Raw genomic sequence first — 18665 nt, forward strand, 5'->3', positions numbered from 1 at the left:
TGCATACTAAAAGTCAGCTACGCTGAGTGAGTTCTAGTTAATCATACAATACCATACAATACCTTATTACATACATACGTACTTAACCTCATAACTTTCTTTCATACACACATAAGTACTCATGCCTTCATTCTTACTTACATACTTTCTTTCTTACTTACATACTTTCTTTACATTCATAATCATACGTTTTAAAGAGCCTTTCGCCCTATAACCTCACAGATATTATAAGGGTCTGGTCCCTAACATCACAGATATTATAAGGGTCTGGTCCCTAACATCACAGATATTATGAAGGGTCTGGTCCCTATCCTCACAGATATTGTAAGGGTCTGGTCCCTAACATCACAGATATTATAAGGGTCTGGTCCCTAACATCACAGATATTGTAAGGGTCTGGTCCCTAACATCACATATATTATAAGGGTCTGGTCCCTAACATCACAGATATTCTAAGGGTCTGGTCCCTTACATCACAGATATTATAAGGGTCTGGTCCCTTGCTTTCGAATATTAGTAGGGTTCAGTTCCCTCTTCGTTACCATACAACATGCAACATACCTCGAGTATTATTAGGGCTTGGTACCCTTTTCGTAACCATACAACCATACAATCGTCATTTCCTTCTTTTATTAACTTTATTACGTTCATACACATAAACATACATATCATACTTGCCATATTTATAACGTTACAACCTGACAGTACGTGCAATATCCGAAGATCGTTCACGAACCATCAAGCAATCATTCATACATATCACATATATCACATATGGCTTTATAACGTTACAACCTGACAGTACGTGCAATATCCGAAGATCGTTCACGAACCATCAAGCAATCATTCATACATATCACATATATCACATATGGCATACATTTATCACTTAGGATAAATGTATTAACAACACATCAAGTATGCACACAGCCCCGAAAACATAACAAGGAATGGGGCTAGAAACTCACCTGGATCCTGTTACGCTCGCCGTTGATCGTAATTCCTTTCTTTAACTGGGCTCGGCTAACTGTATAATATTTACACATATCAATTAACTACTACTACTAGTTTTGTATTTCTATCTATATATGACCCACAACGAACGGGGGTCCGGGGGCAGCGCCCCTGGCAGCGGGGTTCTAGGGGCGGCAGCCCCTAGCGGGGTCCAAGGGGCAGAGCCCCTGGCTGGGGTTAAGCTGCCAGGTCAGCTTGGAAAAATTTTATTTTCGATAACTGCCTTAACACATTTTCCATTAGGTTTTTAATTTATTTTCTAAGCGAACTTCACTTTAGGCGAAGTTAAACCTTAGGCGAACTTGGCTTCAGGCGAAGTTAAACCTTAGGCGAACTTGGCTTCAGGCGAAGTTAAACCTTAGGCGAACTTGGCTTTTAGGCGAAGTTAAACCTTAGGCGAACTTGGCTTTTAGGCGAAGTTAAACCTCAGGCGAACTTGGCTTTTAGGCGAAGTTAAATCTCAGGCGAACTTGGCTTTTAGGCGAAATTACCATTTCAGCGAAGTTGCCATCAGGCGAACTTGGCTTCAGGCGAACTTATCATCAGGCGAACTTGGCTTGCAGGCGAAGTTCATCAGGCGAACTTAGCTTGCAGGCGAAGTTCATCGCTTGAAGGCGAAGTTGCCCAGATGAAGGCGAAGTTGTCGCGCTGCAGATCTGTTTGCCCATAACTCCTTCGTTTCTTAGCCAAATAACTCGATTTTGGTACCCACGGAATCGTATGATCGGCGCCTACAAATCCCAACCATCAAATCGGCCTAAAATCGACGTTTTAGGGGTCCGATTTGGGCAGTTGTGTTTCGGGTCCGATTAACCCGTCAAATCCTAACCATTTTCAGAAATATTAGCTTTGCGGGATTAGTTCTTACCTTTCCAACTCAGATCTACCAGCAAAATCTCGGGTCTCGACTTCGGATCTCGGTTGGTTATGTGTGTGCTTTTGAGTGTGTAAAAGAGAAAGATGGAAATAAAATGATATCTTGGGCTTGGGATGGGTATTTATAAGCCCACGGACCCAAGGCCCATTCTCATTTAACCCATCTTACGTAATCTAAGCCCATGACCCGTTCCTTACTCGACATTAAATAACTAAAACGTGAAATCACTAAACATAACTTTCTTTTATTTAACATTATAAAAATTTTAGGATGTTACATGACATACATGACAAAACGAGGTGTACCTTAGTTATTACGTAGCGGGTAAACAATTAACCGGCTATTTTGTAATGAGTAAACGATTAACCTAACGATGCTGATTATGACCCTGATATATCGGGGGCCATATATAAGTGATATATGTACTATAACAACTAACATATTGATATTATAGCCCTAATATGTGCAAAACCGCTTAAACGAAAAGATTTTCGTTTAACAATACGTTGTGATCTTAAACTCAAACGTTAGTACTAAAACAAGAATTGCATCTCCATTCACCATATTCTAATTTTTCAACAGACTTTACGTATTTGATAGATCCGCGTGTCTGCCATATATGATATGTTTGGATGGTGTTCGAATTATTGTTACGGTATTATTGATATGTGCGTCTGGTTGTTTAGAGCCCTAAGATAAGGATTTGACACCCGTCAACATTATTCATTGTTTTAGGGGGTGTTTGAGATTGCTTATTTTCATCAACTTATGACTTATTAACTTTTTTGATAAGTTACAAGGTGTTTGGGATTGCTTATGATGTGAGGAGAAAAGTTCCGTAAGTCATAACTTTGCAACATATAACTTATAGAAAAGTCATAGGAAGACCAAAATATAGAAGAAAAGAAAAGACGATTAATTGCATAGGTAGAGGGAGTTTGTGACGGCGGGGAATGGAAGTCACAAAATAAGACAAGGCGACGGCTGAAACCTGAAGCAGCCAAGGAACCTACAATTTTCTAAATTTTTCCTCCTATTTATTGTCTATGTATGTTTTTAATATTTTTTTACGGCTGGATGTGTGTGGAAAAAGAAATAAAACATAATACAAAAAGAAAAAAAAAAGACATTTTTTAATTTAATAGAAATACATGTGGGAAATGGGATGTGAGACTTTTTAAAAGGTTCGAAATATGATAAATTTAGTAAAATATGATACTGAGTTAAATTACAAGGTTTGAAATGACCAAATGAGGGTTGAGACGTGAATGCCCTAATCTGTTTAATTCATTACCCTTAGAACATAAACACGTGCCAACTGAATGACTATAAACAAATCCACAAAACATCAAATCTAAACCTAAATTTCTACCTTAAAAGTAAATAATGAAAAATGTTTGGTCCAATTCTTGACTAAGCGGTTGTTTGGGATTGCTTATTTTCACCAAATTATAACTTATTAACTTTTTGAAAAGTAATAAGGTGATTGGGATTGATTATATTGTGAGAGGAAAATTTTCATAAGTTACAACGTTATAACTTATTAACTTAATGAAAAGTTATAAGGGGATAAAATAAAAAATCTCAAACACCCTCTAAAAATCATTCGCTAAATTAAAGGTTATTAACACCATTCAAAACATAATAAGAAAATAATCAGGTTTTCAGATCATATCTAACCTGATTAACAAACAAGCAATTGCTACCAAGATTAACCTGTTTAACCTGATGTTGGGGTTGACCTCTCTGACATGTTCAATCAAACAGGGTGACCCGTCAACACATTTAATTAAACAAGTTGAACCGCTAATGTATTTAAAACTGGATTAATCCTTTTCTTACATCGCATCACCCCATTACAACTTTATTATAACCCCCTTCAAACAAGTCATCTTCACATTATACAGTTTAAAGTGTATCCAGACTAAATATACAAGTCGTGTTCTTGTTCAACAATCCAACCCGCCAGGATGCCAGCTCGTGACATACGACATCTGCCTCTTCATAGTAAACAATGTGACACAATCCATTTAATTACAAATGGCTTTAACTCGGATTATGTATACGGGTCAAATAAAAATAAAAAGTAGACTAAAAAGAAACAGATGAAACTTTTAAGTCCAAAAACATCTTAAAACAATCTTGTTAAAAATAGTTGAAGTCCTACTATATAACAATATATTGCATGTTACACATGAACATATAATTATTACACCTTACATGGTGGAAAAGATAATATTTAAACAGACAACTCTGAATTAGAGATCAAAATCCCATCAGTATCAGCATAAAGAAACTCACCATCCAAAATCCTAGTACCAGCAAACGCAACCGGAACATGTTTCTCCCCGACACCTTTCTTATTTGCTTTAGCAGGATGAGACGCAAGGGCACGGACCCCAATATCACAACTGTTGATTTCATCAACATCTCGGATGCACCCGTTGACCACAATGCCTGCCCACCCGTTGTTCTGAGCTTGCACCACTGGATTGCCACCAAGTATGGCGCACCGCAAGCTTCCGCCACCATCAACCACCAGCACCCGACCGTTGCCCTTTTCTTCTAGAAACTCCCGGATCAAAACATTGTCTTCAAATACTTTTAGGGTGACCACTGGACCGGAGAATACCTGGCGCCTGCCGTATATGTGAAAAACAGGCTCGAGTGCACGAAGCTCACCGCTTACAAGTAGTTGCGGGTTTGCATCACAAACTTCCGCGGTTGTGACTAAGGCCATATTGTAATTTCTGCAAAGTAAACCCTTTTTAAGTTAACCTGACAATCCCTGTTTCAGTTGCTCAACAATTACAGTTTCATATCATTTTGCATAGGCTTGTACACGAACCACACGAACACGAACATGTTCGTGTTCGTTCATTTAACTTCAAACGAACACAAACACTTAAACTGATAAGTATTTGTGTTCATGTTCGTTCGTTTAAAAAATGAATATGTCCGTGTCCCTTAATGTTCGTCCGTTAGAAATCTAAACGAACGGTTCACGAACATAAATGAACTTATATATGAACAAACGTAAATGAACACAAACAAACATTAACGAACATAAATGAAAACGAACGAACGAACAAATATAACACAATTAAGTAGATGACTCATCCAGATAATATTTAAATAGTTTCTATTAATACCTAAATGAACATAAATATACAGACAAAAACGAACAAGAATAAATGAAAGTTCACAAACATAAATGAACGGAAGAACAAACGAAACATGCGTTCATGTTCATTCGTATAATTAAACAAACACATATTATTTCTTCATGTTCGTACGTTTATTAAATAAACGAACGTAAAAAAACTTCCCACTGAACGTTTGGTTCCTTTACAGGCCTAATTTTGTGGTTTCGCAATTGTAGCTGCTTCTTTTTAGTTTAAAGTTAAATCAGTTGTAGTTTGATTTCAAACGTATCATGATTTTCCTTAGAATTCAAAGAAAGAGCGTCTTAACATATCATTACATTAAATTACACGACCAGCATACGGGTATAAACCTATAGCCTTTGGTCATAGAGCTGACCAGAATAACGCGATTCATGGAGCTAAAGAGACATAAAACTTAACCACTATTGCAATTGAAATATAATCAACACATATAATGATGACGAAGATACAACAATGTACCTTACAAAATTGGCATTTGAAGATTAATAAATCAAGAATCTGATGTCAAAATTAAAAATGCAGATGGAAGAACAAAATCGGATTTAAATGGTGTAAACGAGCCGAGGCGAGCCCAAGCTTGGCTCATTTTGACTTAGGAGAGCTCGAGCTTGAGCTTGGCTCTATTCAAGCTCTTTTTCTATAGCTCGGACTCGGCTCTTTAAATATTTATTTATTAACTTATAAACGTTTTTAATTATTTAAGAAAAACCTGAAACGAGCCTTAGCTTGGCTCCAGCTCGGTTAGTACCTTAAACGAGCCAAAGCTCGGCTGTCAAATTAAAACACAGAAGTTGAAAAAAAATAAAAATACACAAGGCTGAATAAGCGTCGACCGAGCATCCCACACAAGGCTCGATAGCTCAAAAGCTCGGCTCGTTTTGAGATTTGTATCGATCAGAGTTGGAGCAGCTGGTGAGCAGTTCGGCTTGTTTGCTGGCTACTCATTTAATCAGAAAACTTGTTTTACATATTATTCTTTCTACCCCCAAGTTGAATTGACATAACTCAAAGCGCTCCTAAAACTTGCTTAAATCTAAATGATCGATCGAATGAAAATATAATTCATATTCCGGGATCGGAATAATTAGACCGATCGTATAATAATCATCAATATAATATACTACAACATGATCCCCATCGTACACGCACCTTAGATTGAATACGCAGGCAGAGTAGAGTAGTAGATCAGATGAGATCCAACTTCAAATCACGGATCTGTGTTCAACCATTATTATTTATCATTAACAGCAACGACTTATTAAACAAATCAAATCTGGGGCCAACATGAAAATGAAACGTTGTCCATGTCGTCCTTATTTATTTTACTTTAGGATTGAGTACTGCTTACTAAATTTTAGGAACAAAAATTCTTAAAAGAGGGGAGAATGTGACAATCGAAAAAATTAGCAATTAATGTAACCGTGATTATGTAATAAAATAATTATATAAATAAAAGTATAGAGTATCTTTGTTTAAAGTCCAAATTGCAAAGTTATGAGAAATATATTACTAAATGTTTGAAAAAAAAAAGTTTAAATTTGTCGCGTAACGAACACCGCGTGAAACGACCATTGGCGACAACTTAAAAACTGATAAAAGTCCAAACGTGTCAGTAACCACTAGAAAAATTAAAATTTTTATGAAAATATTAGTAATAATATATAAAGTTGTTTTAAAAGATTCGAATGGTGAAATTTAGAAAATAAGCAAACAAAAGCCAGTGTAGGACACCGTATGAACTCGAACCAACCACCACCAAAATTAATTTTCTTTGGCTCGTATTATTAGGAATTCAATATCGGATCAAACCTGCTAAATATCATTTGAAACGGAGTTCGACTGATAAGCTAAAATTCATAATACGTAAACTAGGAAGTTTAAGACTTTGATTAATTTATCTACAAGATCCCAACCCAAACCCATGTGCCACCACCCATTGATTTATCCCCTTGTTTGTCTCAAAACCAATGGCCACCACCAATTGATTTACTTGTAAAACTATGTCTTCATAAGCCTATAAATCTGGTGTGTAGTAACATCCACTATAATCCACCTTGTCATCCTAGTATACAACTCACTAATCTAGTCTCCCTCTCCCACTCCATATACTCACGGCACCACCACCACCACTCCCTTACACCACCATCAACTCAAATCACAATCACACTTGATCAAGAACACACACTACAATGGAAGATTAAGTATTATAGGAAGCAAGAATCAAGCTAGGAAGCTAGGAAACACCCACACACAAGATCTTTATTTCATCATCTTACTAGTTTCTTCACAATTCAAGGTAAGATATATAGTTGATTTTAGGTCAATCAAGTTTGATTAAGTAATATTTCACACATATGTACAATCAACCTTAGAAACAAAAATTAGTGAATGTATGCATGTGTGTGATTGAGCTGTGGGTTTGTGTCTGTGTGAAAGAGATGGATTGAGTTGATAATATGATTGTTTATGGTCATATAATAGCTTACTTTAACTTGTCAATGTTGAGTTTACATGAGATTGATTGATGAATAAGGTTGATTATTAATTTAGTGATGAAACTAGGTGTGTTTATGGTTGAAATATTGAAAATGGGTTATGGATAAATTTACCCATATGAGCTGTGGGTTTTAGTTTGGATTAGGAATATCACTAGTTAACAAGTTACAAGCTATATGATGTTTGTTGATTTAAAACCCACCTAGTTGATTCACCAAAATTACATACATAAGACTTTTGGTTGACTTGTGATGATAAGATTGTAAAGTGGGATTATAATGATAGAATCTTTTTAAAGTGTCGACTGGTGATGTACTGATTATTACTATTTGACTACTTTGGTAAAAATTGACTTGAATGCACATACTGTTCAATTACATTATTAGATTATAAAGTTATATTTTTGTCTTTACAAGCATTGATTGAATATGATATTGAATGATAAATATGGATTGAAAATAACTGGAAACACTAGGATGTCATAATTTTAATATAATAAACAAACTAGAAATTTGTTTGGTAAAATTACCAATAAAGGAAACTTTTTGATTTGGTGCAAATTGCTTAATAGTTTGGCTTGATTATTGAACACATGGATATATGAATGATTAATGACTTACGATTAGAATTGTATTAGTAAACATTATTGTGAGAATTGTTGAGTTGACAAGATTATTATTAAGTTGATTATTTGTAGGGGTGGCAATCTTGACCCAAACTCTTTCAAATGAATCAATTTGAGTTGTTTTAAAAGTTAAATGAGTTGGTTTGGGTAAAAGGTTTTAAATAAATGGGTCAAAATGAGTCATTTGAAATTCCATCCTTTTATTTTCGGGTCAAAATGGGTCGACAAGCTCAAAGAAATGGGTCGATGTGGGTTAGTGTCCTAAGGAAATGTGACAGGTTTCGGATCGGAACGGGTTTTCGTACAAGACAGGTTTCGGCACAAAACGGGTTTTCAGATCGGAACTGGTTCGGTTCAGGTTTCAAGTCAACACGAGTTTTCAACCTACATATCCATGGGTTATAGAGGAAAACCAAATTGGCAAATGGGTTATAATTTCCTTTCTAATTCTCTAATCTTTCATCTCATATATCCTAACTATGCATTGGTCATGGGTCAAAATAATTTTGCCAAATGAGTTAATTTAATTTCTAATTCTCTAATTTCTCATCTTATTTATCTTATCTATCCATGGGTCATGGGACAAAACAATTTTGAGAAATGAGTTATAATTTCTCTTCTAATTCTTTAATCTCTCATCTCATTATCATAGTTATCCACGGGTAATTGGTCAAAACAATTTTTGCAAATTTTGTAAGTTTGAGATTCTAGACATCTTATTGTTTGTACTATATATTTTATCTTCTTTTTATCTATAGTTTTGTTTATTATTCTTTCAAATAATGGATCTTTTTATCTTTATTATTTTACAAATCCCGTGTAATACACGGGTTCAAAAGCTACTAATTTAATAAACCAGGCAAACGTTAAAATCGTATTAAATGGTTATAAATAAAATTCCAATACTTTAAATAATAATTCGGATCCTTAAAATTGAAAATGGGTCAGGTTTGAAAATTAACGAATGTCACATTACCGGCGTTTCATTGAAAACCTTTCCAGTATAACCCAACCTTTGACCGTCATAACTCAAAAAGACCTAAAGTACGACTGAGAAGAAGAACAAGAAATGGTCTTTCAACTGTTAAAACAAAAATTGTGTCAAACTCCAATATTAAGTCTTCCAGAAGGGATAGATGATTTGGTGGTCTATTGTGACGCATCTCGAAAAGGTTTAGGATGTGTCTGATGTAAAAAAAAAAGTAATAGCATATTCTTCCCGGAAATTATAGATTCACGAAAAGAGTTATACCACTCATGACTTAGAACTGGGAGCAATTATTTTTGCACTCAAGATCTGGGCACATTACTTATATGGTACCAAATGTACAATTTACATGGACCGTAGAAGCCTACAACATATATTTGATTGAAAAGAGCTGAACACGAGGCAAAGAAGATGGGTGGAATTCTTAAACGATTATGATTGTGAAATACGATATCATCCAGCCAAGGCCAATATAGTAGCCGATGCCTTGAGCCGAAAAGAAAGAATTAAACCTTTGAGGGTACGAGCACTTGAAATGATTGTCGAGAGTAGCCTTACCGAGCAAATTTGTGTCGCCCAAGATGAAGCATTAAGAGAATATATCACATGGAAAAAGAAGAATTGCATGGGAACGAGAAGAATTTCAAAAAGAAAACTGATGAAATACTTTACTTCAAACACCGAGTTTGGATTCCAACCCTTCATGATCTCGTAAATCAATCATAGATGAAGCACACAAATCCAAATACTCTATTCATCCAGGTACTGAAAAGATGTATAAAGATGTTAAAAATTTTTATTGGTGGCCTGGAATGAAAAAGGATATAGCCACGTATGTAAGTAAATGTGTGACTTGTGCTCGTGTTAAGGCCGAATATCAAAAACCTTTGAGAATGTTATAACAACTTGATATACCCCAGTGGAAATTGAAACAAATTAAAATGGATTTCGTAACACACCTTCGCAAAACCTCACGAGGGCATAATGCAATCTGGGTAATCATGGACCGATTGACCAGATCGGTACACTTTCTTCCGATCCATAACAACTACAATACCGAAAAACTCGCCCAAATTTACATTATTGAAATCGTATCCATGCATGGTGTGCCACTTTCAATTATTTCAGATCGAGATAGCCACTTTACTTCTCATTTTTGGTAAGCTGTGCAAGAATGTTTGGGAACTCGAATAAATCTGAGCACAACCTACCACCCTCAAATAGACGGCCAATTTGAAAGAACCATTCAAACATTAGAAGAATTGCTCCACGCTTGTGTATTAGACTTTAAAGGGAATTGGGATCAAGACCTTCTACTCATTGAATTCTCTTACAATAATAGTTATCATAGTAGTATACAAGCGGAACCTTATGAAGCATTATATGGGTGGAAATGTAGATCACCACTTTGTTGGACGAAAGTCGGTGATACTCAAGTTACAAGATCTGATTTGATTCAGGAAACGACAGATATAATTCATAAGATTAAACGGAAATTGAAAGCCACTCGAGATTGACAAAAGAGTTATGCCGATGTTTGTAGAAAAACGTTATCTTTTGAAGTAGGCGATAAAGTGTTTCTTGAAGTATCCCCTTGGAAATGCGTTATAAGATTTGGAAAGACAGGTAAATTAGCTCCAGGATACATTGGACCTGATGAAATCATTTCCAAAATTGGTCCCGTAGCATATCGATTGAAATTACCTTTGGAACTGAGTACTATTCTTGATGTTTTCCATGTATCAAACCTGAAAAAGTGTTTTACTGACGAAACGACAATAGTACCACTGGAAGATGTACAGGTGAACGATAAGTTAAAATTTGTAGAGGGACCTGTAGAAATAATAGACGGGAAAAACAAACAATTACGGCATGACAAAATTTCGTTGGTAAAAGTTAGGTGGAACTCACAACGAGGACCCGAATATACTTGGAAACGAGATGATGAATTTCGAAAGAAATACCCACATCTTTTCCCTAAAAAGAAAGCAGTTGGTACATCGAATTTCGGGGACGGAATTTCTTAATCAGGGGAGGATGTGACATACATGACAAAACGAGGTGTACCTTAGTTATTATGTAGCGGGTAAACAATTAACCGGCTATTTTGTAATGAGTAAACGATTAACCTAACGATGCTGATTATGACCCTGATATATCGGGGGCCATATATAAGTGATATATGTATTATAACAACTAACATATTGATATTATAGCCCTAATATGTGCAAAACCGCTTAAACGAAAAGATTTTCGTTTAACAATACGTTGTGATCTTAAACTCAAACGTTAGTACTAAAACAAGAATTGCATCTCCATTCACCATATTCTAATTTTCCAACAGACTTTACGTATTTGATAGATCCGCGTGTCTGCCATATATGATATGTTTGGATGGTGTTCGAATTATTGTTACGGTATTATTGATATGTGCGTCTGGTTGTTTAGAGCCCTAAGATAAGGATTTGACACCCGTCAACATTATTCATTGTTTTAGGGGGTGTTTGAGATTGCTTATTTTCATCAACTTATGACTTATTAACTTTTTTGATAAGTTACAAGGTGTTTGGGATTGCTTATGATGTGAGGAGAAAAGTTCCGTAAGTCATAACTTTGCAACATATAACTTATAGAAAAGTCATAGGAAGACCAAAATATAGAAGAAAAGAAAAGACGATTAATTGCATAGGTAGAGGGAGTTTGTGACGGCGGGGAATGGAAGTCACAAAATAAGACAAGGCGACGGCTGAAACCTGAAGCAGCCAAGGAACCTACAATTTTCTAAATTTTTCCTCCTATTTATTGTCTATGTATGTTTTTAATATTTTTTTACGGCTGGATGTGTGTGGAAAAAGAAATAAAACATAATACAAAAAGAAAAAAAAAAGACATTTTTTAATTTAATAGAAATACATGTGGGAAATGGGATGTGAGACTTTTTAAAAGGTTCGAAATATGATAAATTTAGTAAAATATGATACTGAGTTAAATTACAAGGTTTGAAATGACCAAATGAGGGTTGAGACGTGAATGCCCTAATCTGTTTAATTTATTACCCTTAGAACATAAACACGTGCCAACTGAATGACTATAAACAAATCCACAAAACATCAAATCTAAACCTAAATTTCTACCTTAAAAGTAAATAATGAAAAATGTTTGGTCCAATTCTTGACTAAGCGGTTGTTTGGGATTGCTTATTTTCACCAAATTATAACTTATTAACTTTTTGAAAAGTAATAAGGTGATTGGGATTGATTATATTGTGAGAGGAAAATTTTCATAAGTTACAACGTTATAACTTATTAACTTAATGAAAAGTTATAAGGGGATAAAATAAAAAATCTCAAACACCCTCTAAAAATCATTCGCTAAATTAAAGGTTATTAACACCATTCAAAACATAATAAGAAAATAATCAGGTTTTCAGATCATATCTAACCTGATTAACAAACAAGCAATTGCTACCAAGATTAACCTCTTTAACCTGATGTTGGGGTTGACCTCTCTGACATGTTCAATCAAACAGGGTGACCCGTCAACACATTTAATTAAACAAGTTGAACCGCTAATGTATTTAAAACTGGATTAATCCTTTTCTTACATCGCATCACCCCATTACAACTTTATTATAACCCCCTTCAAACAAGTCATCTTCACATTATACAGTTTAAAGTGTATCCAGACTAAATATACAAGTCGTGTTCTTGTTCAACAATCCAACCCGCCAGGATGCCAGCTCGTGACATACGACATCTGCCTCTTCATAGTAAACAATGTGACACAATCCATTTAATTACAAATGGCTTTAACTCGGATTATGTATACGGGTCAAATAAAAATAAAAAGTAGACTAAAAAGAAACAGATGAAACTTTTAAGTCCAAAAACATCTTAAAACAATCTTGTTAAAAATAGTTGAAGTCCTACTATATAACAATATATTGCATGTTACACATGAACATATAATTATTACACCTTACATGGTGGAAAAGATAATATTTAAACAGACAACTCTGAATTAGAGATCAAAATCCCATCAGTATCAGCATAAAGAAACTCACCATCCAAAATCCTAGTACCAGCAAACGCAACCGGAACATGTTTCTCCCCGACACCTTTCTTATTTGCTTTAGCAGGATGAGACGCAAGGGCACGGACCCCAATATCACAACTGTTGATTTCATCAACATCTCGGATGCACCCGTTGACCACAATGCCTGCCCACCCGTTGTTCTGAGCTTGCACCACTGGATTGCCACCAAGTATGGCGCACCGCAAGCTTCCGCCACCATCAACCACCAGCACCCGACCGTTGCCCTTTTCTTCTAGAAACTCCCGGATCAAAACATTGTCTTCAAATACTTTTAGGGTGACCACTGGACCGGAGAATACCTGGCGCCTGCCGTATATGTGAAAAACAGGCTCGAGTGCACGAAGCTCACCGCTTACAAGTAGTTGCGGGTTTGCATCACAAACTTCCGCGGTTGTGACTAAGGCCATATTGTAATTTCTGCAAAGTAAACCCTTTTTAAGTTAACCTGACAATCCCTGTTTCAGTTGCTCAACAATTACAGTTTCATATCATTTTGCATAGGCTTGTACACGAACCACACGAACACGAACATGTTCGTGTTCGTTCATTTAACTTCAAACGAACACAAACACTTAAACTGATAAGTATTTGTGTTCATATTCGTTCGTTTAAAAAATGAATATGTCCGTGTCCCTTAATGTTCGTCCGTTAGAAATCTAAACGAACGGTTCACGAACATAAATGAACTTATATATGAACAAACGTAAATGAACACAAACAAACATTAACGAACATAAATGAAAACGAACGAACGAACAAATATAACACAATTAAGTAGATGACTCATCCAGATAATATTTAAATAGTTTCTATTAATACCTAAATGAACATAAATATACAGACAAAAACGAACAAGAATAAATGAAAGTTCACAAACATAAATGAACGGAAGAACAAACGAAACATGCGTTCATGTTCATTCGTATAATTAAACAAACACATATTATTTCTTCATGTTCGTACGTTTATTAAATAAACGAACGTAAAAAAACTTCCCACTGAACGTTTGGTTCCTTTACAGGCCTAATTTTGTGGTTTCGCAATTGTAGCTGCTTCTTTTTAGTTTAAAGTTAAATCAGTTGTAGTTTGATTTCAAACGTATCATGATTTTCCTTAGAATTCAAAGAAAGAGCGTCTTAACATATCATTACATTAAATTACACGACCAGCATACGGGTATAAACCTATAGCCTTTGGTCATAGAGCTGACCAGAATAACGCGATTCATGGAGCTAAAGAGACATAAAACTTAACCACTATTGCAATTGAAATATAATCAACACATATAATGATGACGAAGATACAACAATGTACCTTACAAAATTGGCATTTGAAGATTAATAAATCAAGAATCTGATGTCAAAATTAAAAATGCAGATGGAAGAACAAAATCGGATTTAAATGGTGTAAACGAGCCGAGGCGAGCCCAAGCTTGGCTCATTTTGACTTAGGAGAGCTCGAGCTTGAGCTTGGCTCTATTCAAGCTCTTTTTCTATAGCTCGGACTCGGCTCTTTAAATATTTATTTATTAACTTATAAACGTTTTTAATTATTTAAGAAAAACCTGAAACGAGCCTTAGCTTGGCTCCAGCTCGGTTAGTACCTTAAACGAGCCAAAGCTCGGCTGTCAAATTAAAACACAGAAGTTGAAAAAAAATAAAAATACACAAGGCTGAATAAGCGTCGACCGAGCATCCCACACAAGGCTCGATAGCTCAAAAGCTCGGCTCGTTTTGAGATTTGTATCGATCAGAGTTGGAGCAGCTGGTGAGCAGTTCGGCTTGTTTGCTGGCTACTCATTTAATCAGAAAACTTGTTTTACATATTATTCTTTCTACCCCCAAGTTGAATTGACATAACTCAAAGCGCTCCTAAAACTTGCTTAAATCTAAATGATCGATCGAATGAAAATATAATTCATATTCCGGGATCGGAATAATTAGACCGATCGTATAATAATCATCAATATAATATACTACAACATGATCCCCATCGTACACGCACCTTAGATTGAATACGCAGGCAGAGTAGAGTAGTAGATCAGATGAGATCCAACTTCAAATCACGGATCTGTGTTCAACCATTATTATTTATCATTAACAGCAACGACTTATTAAACAAATCAAATCTGGGGCCAACATGAAAATGAAACGTTGTCCATGTCGTCCTTATTTATTTTACTTTAGGATTGAGTACTGCTTACTAAATTTTAGGAACAAAAATTCTTAAAAGAGGGGAGAATGTGACAATCGAAAAAATTAGCAATTAATGTAACCGTGATTATGTAATAAAATAATTATATAAATAAAAGTATAGAGTATCTTTGTTTAAAGTCCAAATTGCAAAGTTATGAGAAATATATTACTAAATGTTTGAAAAAAAAAAGTTTAAATTTGTCGCGTAACGAACACCGCGTGAAACGACCATTGGCGACAACTTAAAAACTGATAAAAGTCCAAACGTGTCAGTAACCACTAGAAAAATTAAAATTTTTATGAAAATATTAGTAATAATATATAAAGTTGTTTTAAAAGATTCGAATGGTGAAATTTAGAAAATAAGCAAACAAAAGCCAGTGTAGGACACCGTATGAACTCGAACCAACCACCACCAAAATTAATTTTCTTTGGCTCGTATTATTAGGAATTCAATATCGGATCAAACCTGCTAAATATCATTTGAAACGGAGTTCGACTGATAAGCTAAAATTCATAATACGTAAACTAGGAAGTTTAAGACTTTGATTAATTTATCTACAAGATCCCAACCCAAACCCATGTGCCACCACCCATTGATTTATCCCCTTGTTTGTCTCAAAACCAATGGCCACCACCAATTGATTTACTTGTAAAACTATGTCTTCATAAGCCTATAAATCTGGTGTGTAGTAACATCCACTATAATCCACCTTGTCATCCTAGTATACAACTCACTAATCTAGTCTCCCTCTCCCACTCCATATACTCACGGCACCACCACCACCACTCCCTTACACCACCATCAACTCAAATCACAATCACACTTGATCAAGAACACACACTACAATGGAAGATTAAGTATTATAGGAAGCAAGAATCAAGCTAGGAAGCTAGGAAACACCCACACACAAGATCTTTATTTCATCATCTTACTAGTTTCTTCACAATTCAAGGTAAGATATATAGTTGATTTTAGGTCAATCAAGTTTGATTAAGTAATATTTCACACATATGTACAATCAACCTTAGAAACAAAAATTAGTGAATGTATGCATGTGTGTGATTGAGCTGTGGGTTTGTGTCTGTGTGAAAGAGATGGATTGAGTTGATAATATGATTGTTTATGGTCATATAATAGCTTACTTTAACTTGTCAATGTTGAGTTTACATGAGATTGATTGATGAATAAGGTTGATTATTAATTTAGTGATGAAACTAGGTGTGTTTATGGTTGAAATATTGAAAATGGGTTATGGATAAATTTACCCATATGAGCTGTGGGTTTTAGTTTGGATTAGGAATATCACTAGTTAACAAGTTACAAGCTATATGATGTTTGTTGATTTAAAACCCACCTAGTTGATTCACCAAAATTACATACATAAGACTTTTGGTTGACTTGTGATGATAAGATTGTAAAGTGGGATTATAATGATAGAATCTTTTTAAAGTGTCGACTGGTGATGTACTGATTATTACTATTTGACTACTTTGGTAAAAATTGACTTGAATGCACATACTGTTCAATTACATTATTAGATTATAAAGTTATATTTTTGTCTTTACAAGCATTGATTGAATATGATATTGAATGATCAATATGGATTGAAAATAACTGGAAACACTAGAATGTCATAATTTTAATATAATAAACAAACTAGAAATTTGTTTGGTAAAATTACCAATAAAGGAAACTTTTTGATTTGGTGCAAATTGCTTAATAGTTTGGCTTGATTATTGAACACATGGATATATGAATGATTAATGACTTACGATTAGAATTGTATTAGTAAACATTATTGTGAGAATTGTTGAGTTGACAAGATTATTATTAAGTTGATTATTTGTAGGGGTGGCAATCTTGACCCAAACTCTTTCAAATGAATCAATTTGAGTTGTTTTAAAAGTTAAATGAGTTGGTTTGGGTAAAAGGTTTTAAATAAATGGGTCAAAATGAGTCATTTGAAATTCCATCCTTTTATTTTCGGGTCAAAATGGGTCGACAAGCTCAAAGAAATGGGTCGATGTGGGTTAGTGTCCTAAGGAAATGTGACAGGTTTCGGATCGGAACGGGTTTTCGTACAAGACAGGTTTCGGCACAAAACGGGTTTTCAGATCGGAACTGGTTCGGTTCAGGTTTCAAGTCAACACGAGTTTTCAACCGTGACGTCTTGGGTTTTGGTTTCTTTCTGGAAGATTCCGGATTTGTTTTTGTTCGGTTTGAATTCTTTTTGTTTTGTTTTGATTGATTTTTTCGATTTCGATTGAAGTGGTCCGGTTTTGGCTCTTTTGTTTATTTATTTCATTTTTGTCGATTCTTTCAGTTTCGGTTCGATTCTAGATGGTTTGTTTTTTTGTTTTTTTTATGGAACTAGGACAACGTATGAAACATTTTAGTGTTTTTATTTTTTTTGTTTATGATTTATATTTTGAGTTATAAATTTTTATTATTATTTTTGAATATTTTTTTGAGGGTTTTTGATCTTAATAGAAAACCCCTCAAAAAAATTCAAAAAAAATAATTAAAAAAATCATAACTTAAAATATAAGTAAAAAACGAAAAATCAAAAAAAACTAAAATGTTTCCACCATTATTCTCGTTCACAAAAAAAAAAAAAAAAACTCAAAACCCAGTTTGACCCTAACCTATTTTGACCCAAACCAAAACAACCCTTTTTTTAATTGACTCGTTTTGACCCAACTCATTTTGACTCACACTCGTTTTGACCCATGACTCATTTCAACCCATGACTCGTTCGACCCAACCCAACCCATTTGCCACCTCTAATTACTTGCTAAATATAGAAACTTTGTTGTTCGAATTTTTAAGGATGCTATTATTAAATGATGACGATAGGATGAAAAAGGACCATGTTATAAGTTGTTATGATCTGGAAAGTTTGATGCATAAACACCATATTGACATCTTAGATATAACATACACATGTGTCGTAGAAATTTGAAGTCAAGGCTTGAGCATATTTAGTTGAGAAATTAGTTTAGTGTGTATATTTGGTGTTTTATGATCAAACATGAAAGTCATGGTGAATACTTGTTATTATGTGTATATTTGCTGTATAGAATGATTTAGTTTTGATATTATGACTTAAATAGCTTGTCAGTACATTAACGGTCGAAAAGTTCCACTTCAAACGTGAACCGACATGAGTTTTCGGAACTGTTT

General features: G+C 34.8%; 2 pseudogenes; both read right to left on the reverse strand.

The window, feature by feature from the left end:
* Positions 1-4075: 4075 nt before the first annotated feature.
* LOC143590043 (putative 4-hydroxy-4-methyl-2-oxoglutarate aldolase 2 pseudogene) lies at positions 4076-4631 on the reverse strand (annotated as a pseudogene).
* Positions 4632-13134: 8503 nt separating this feature from the next.
* Positions 13135-13690, reverse strand: LOC143590044 (putative 4-hydroxy-4-methyl-2-oxoglutarate aldolase 2 pseudogene; annotated as a pseudogene).
* Between the last annotated feature and the right edge of the window lie 4975 nt (positions 13691-18665).

This window comes from Bidens hawaiensis, unplaced genomic scaffold, assembly GCF_021521415.1.
Source record: "Bidens hawaiensis isolate Kalapana, Puna unplaced genomic scaffold, B.hawaiensis_p1.1 tig00038122_1, whole genome shotgun sequence".
NCBI lineage: Eukaryota > Viridiplantae > Streptophyta > Magnoliopsida > Asterales > Asteraceae > Bidens > Bidens hawaiensis.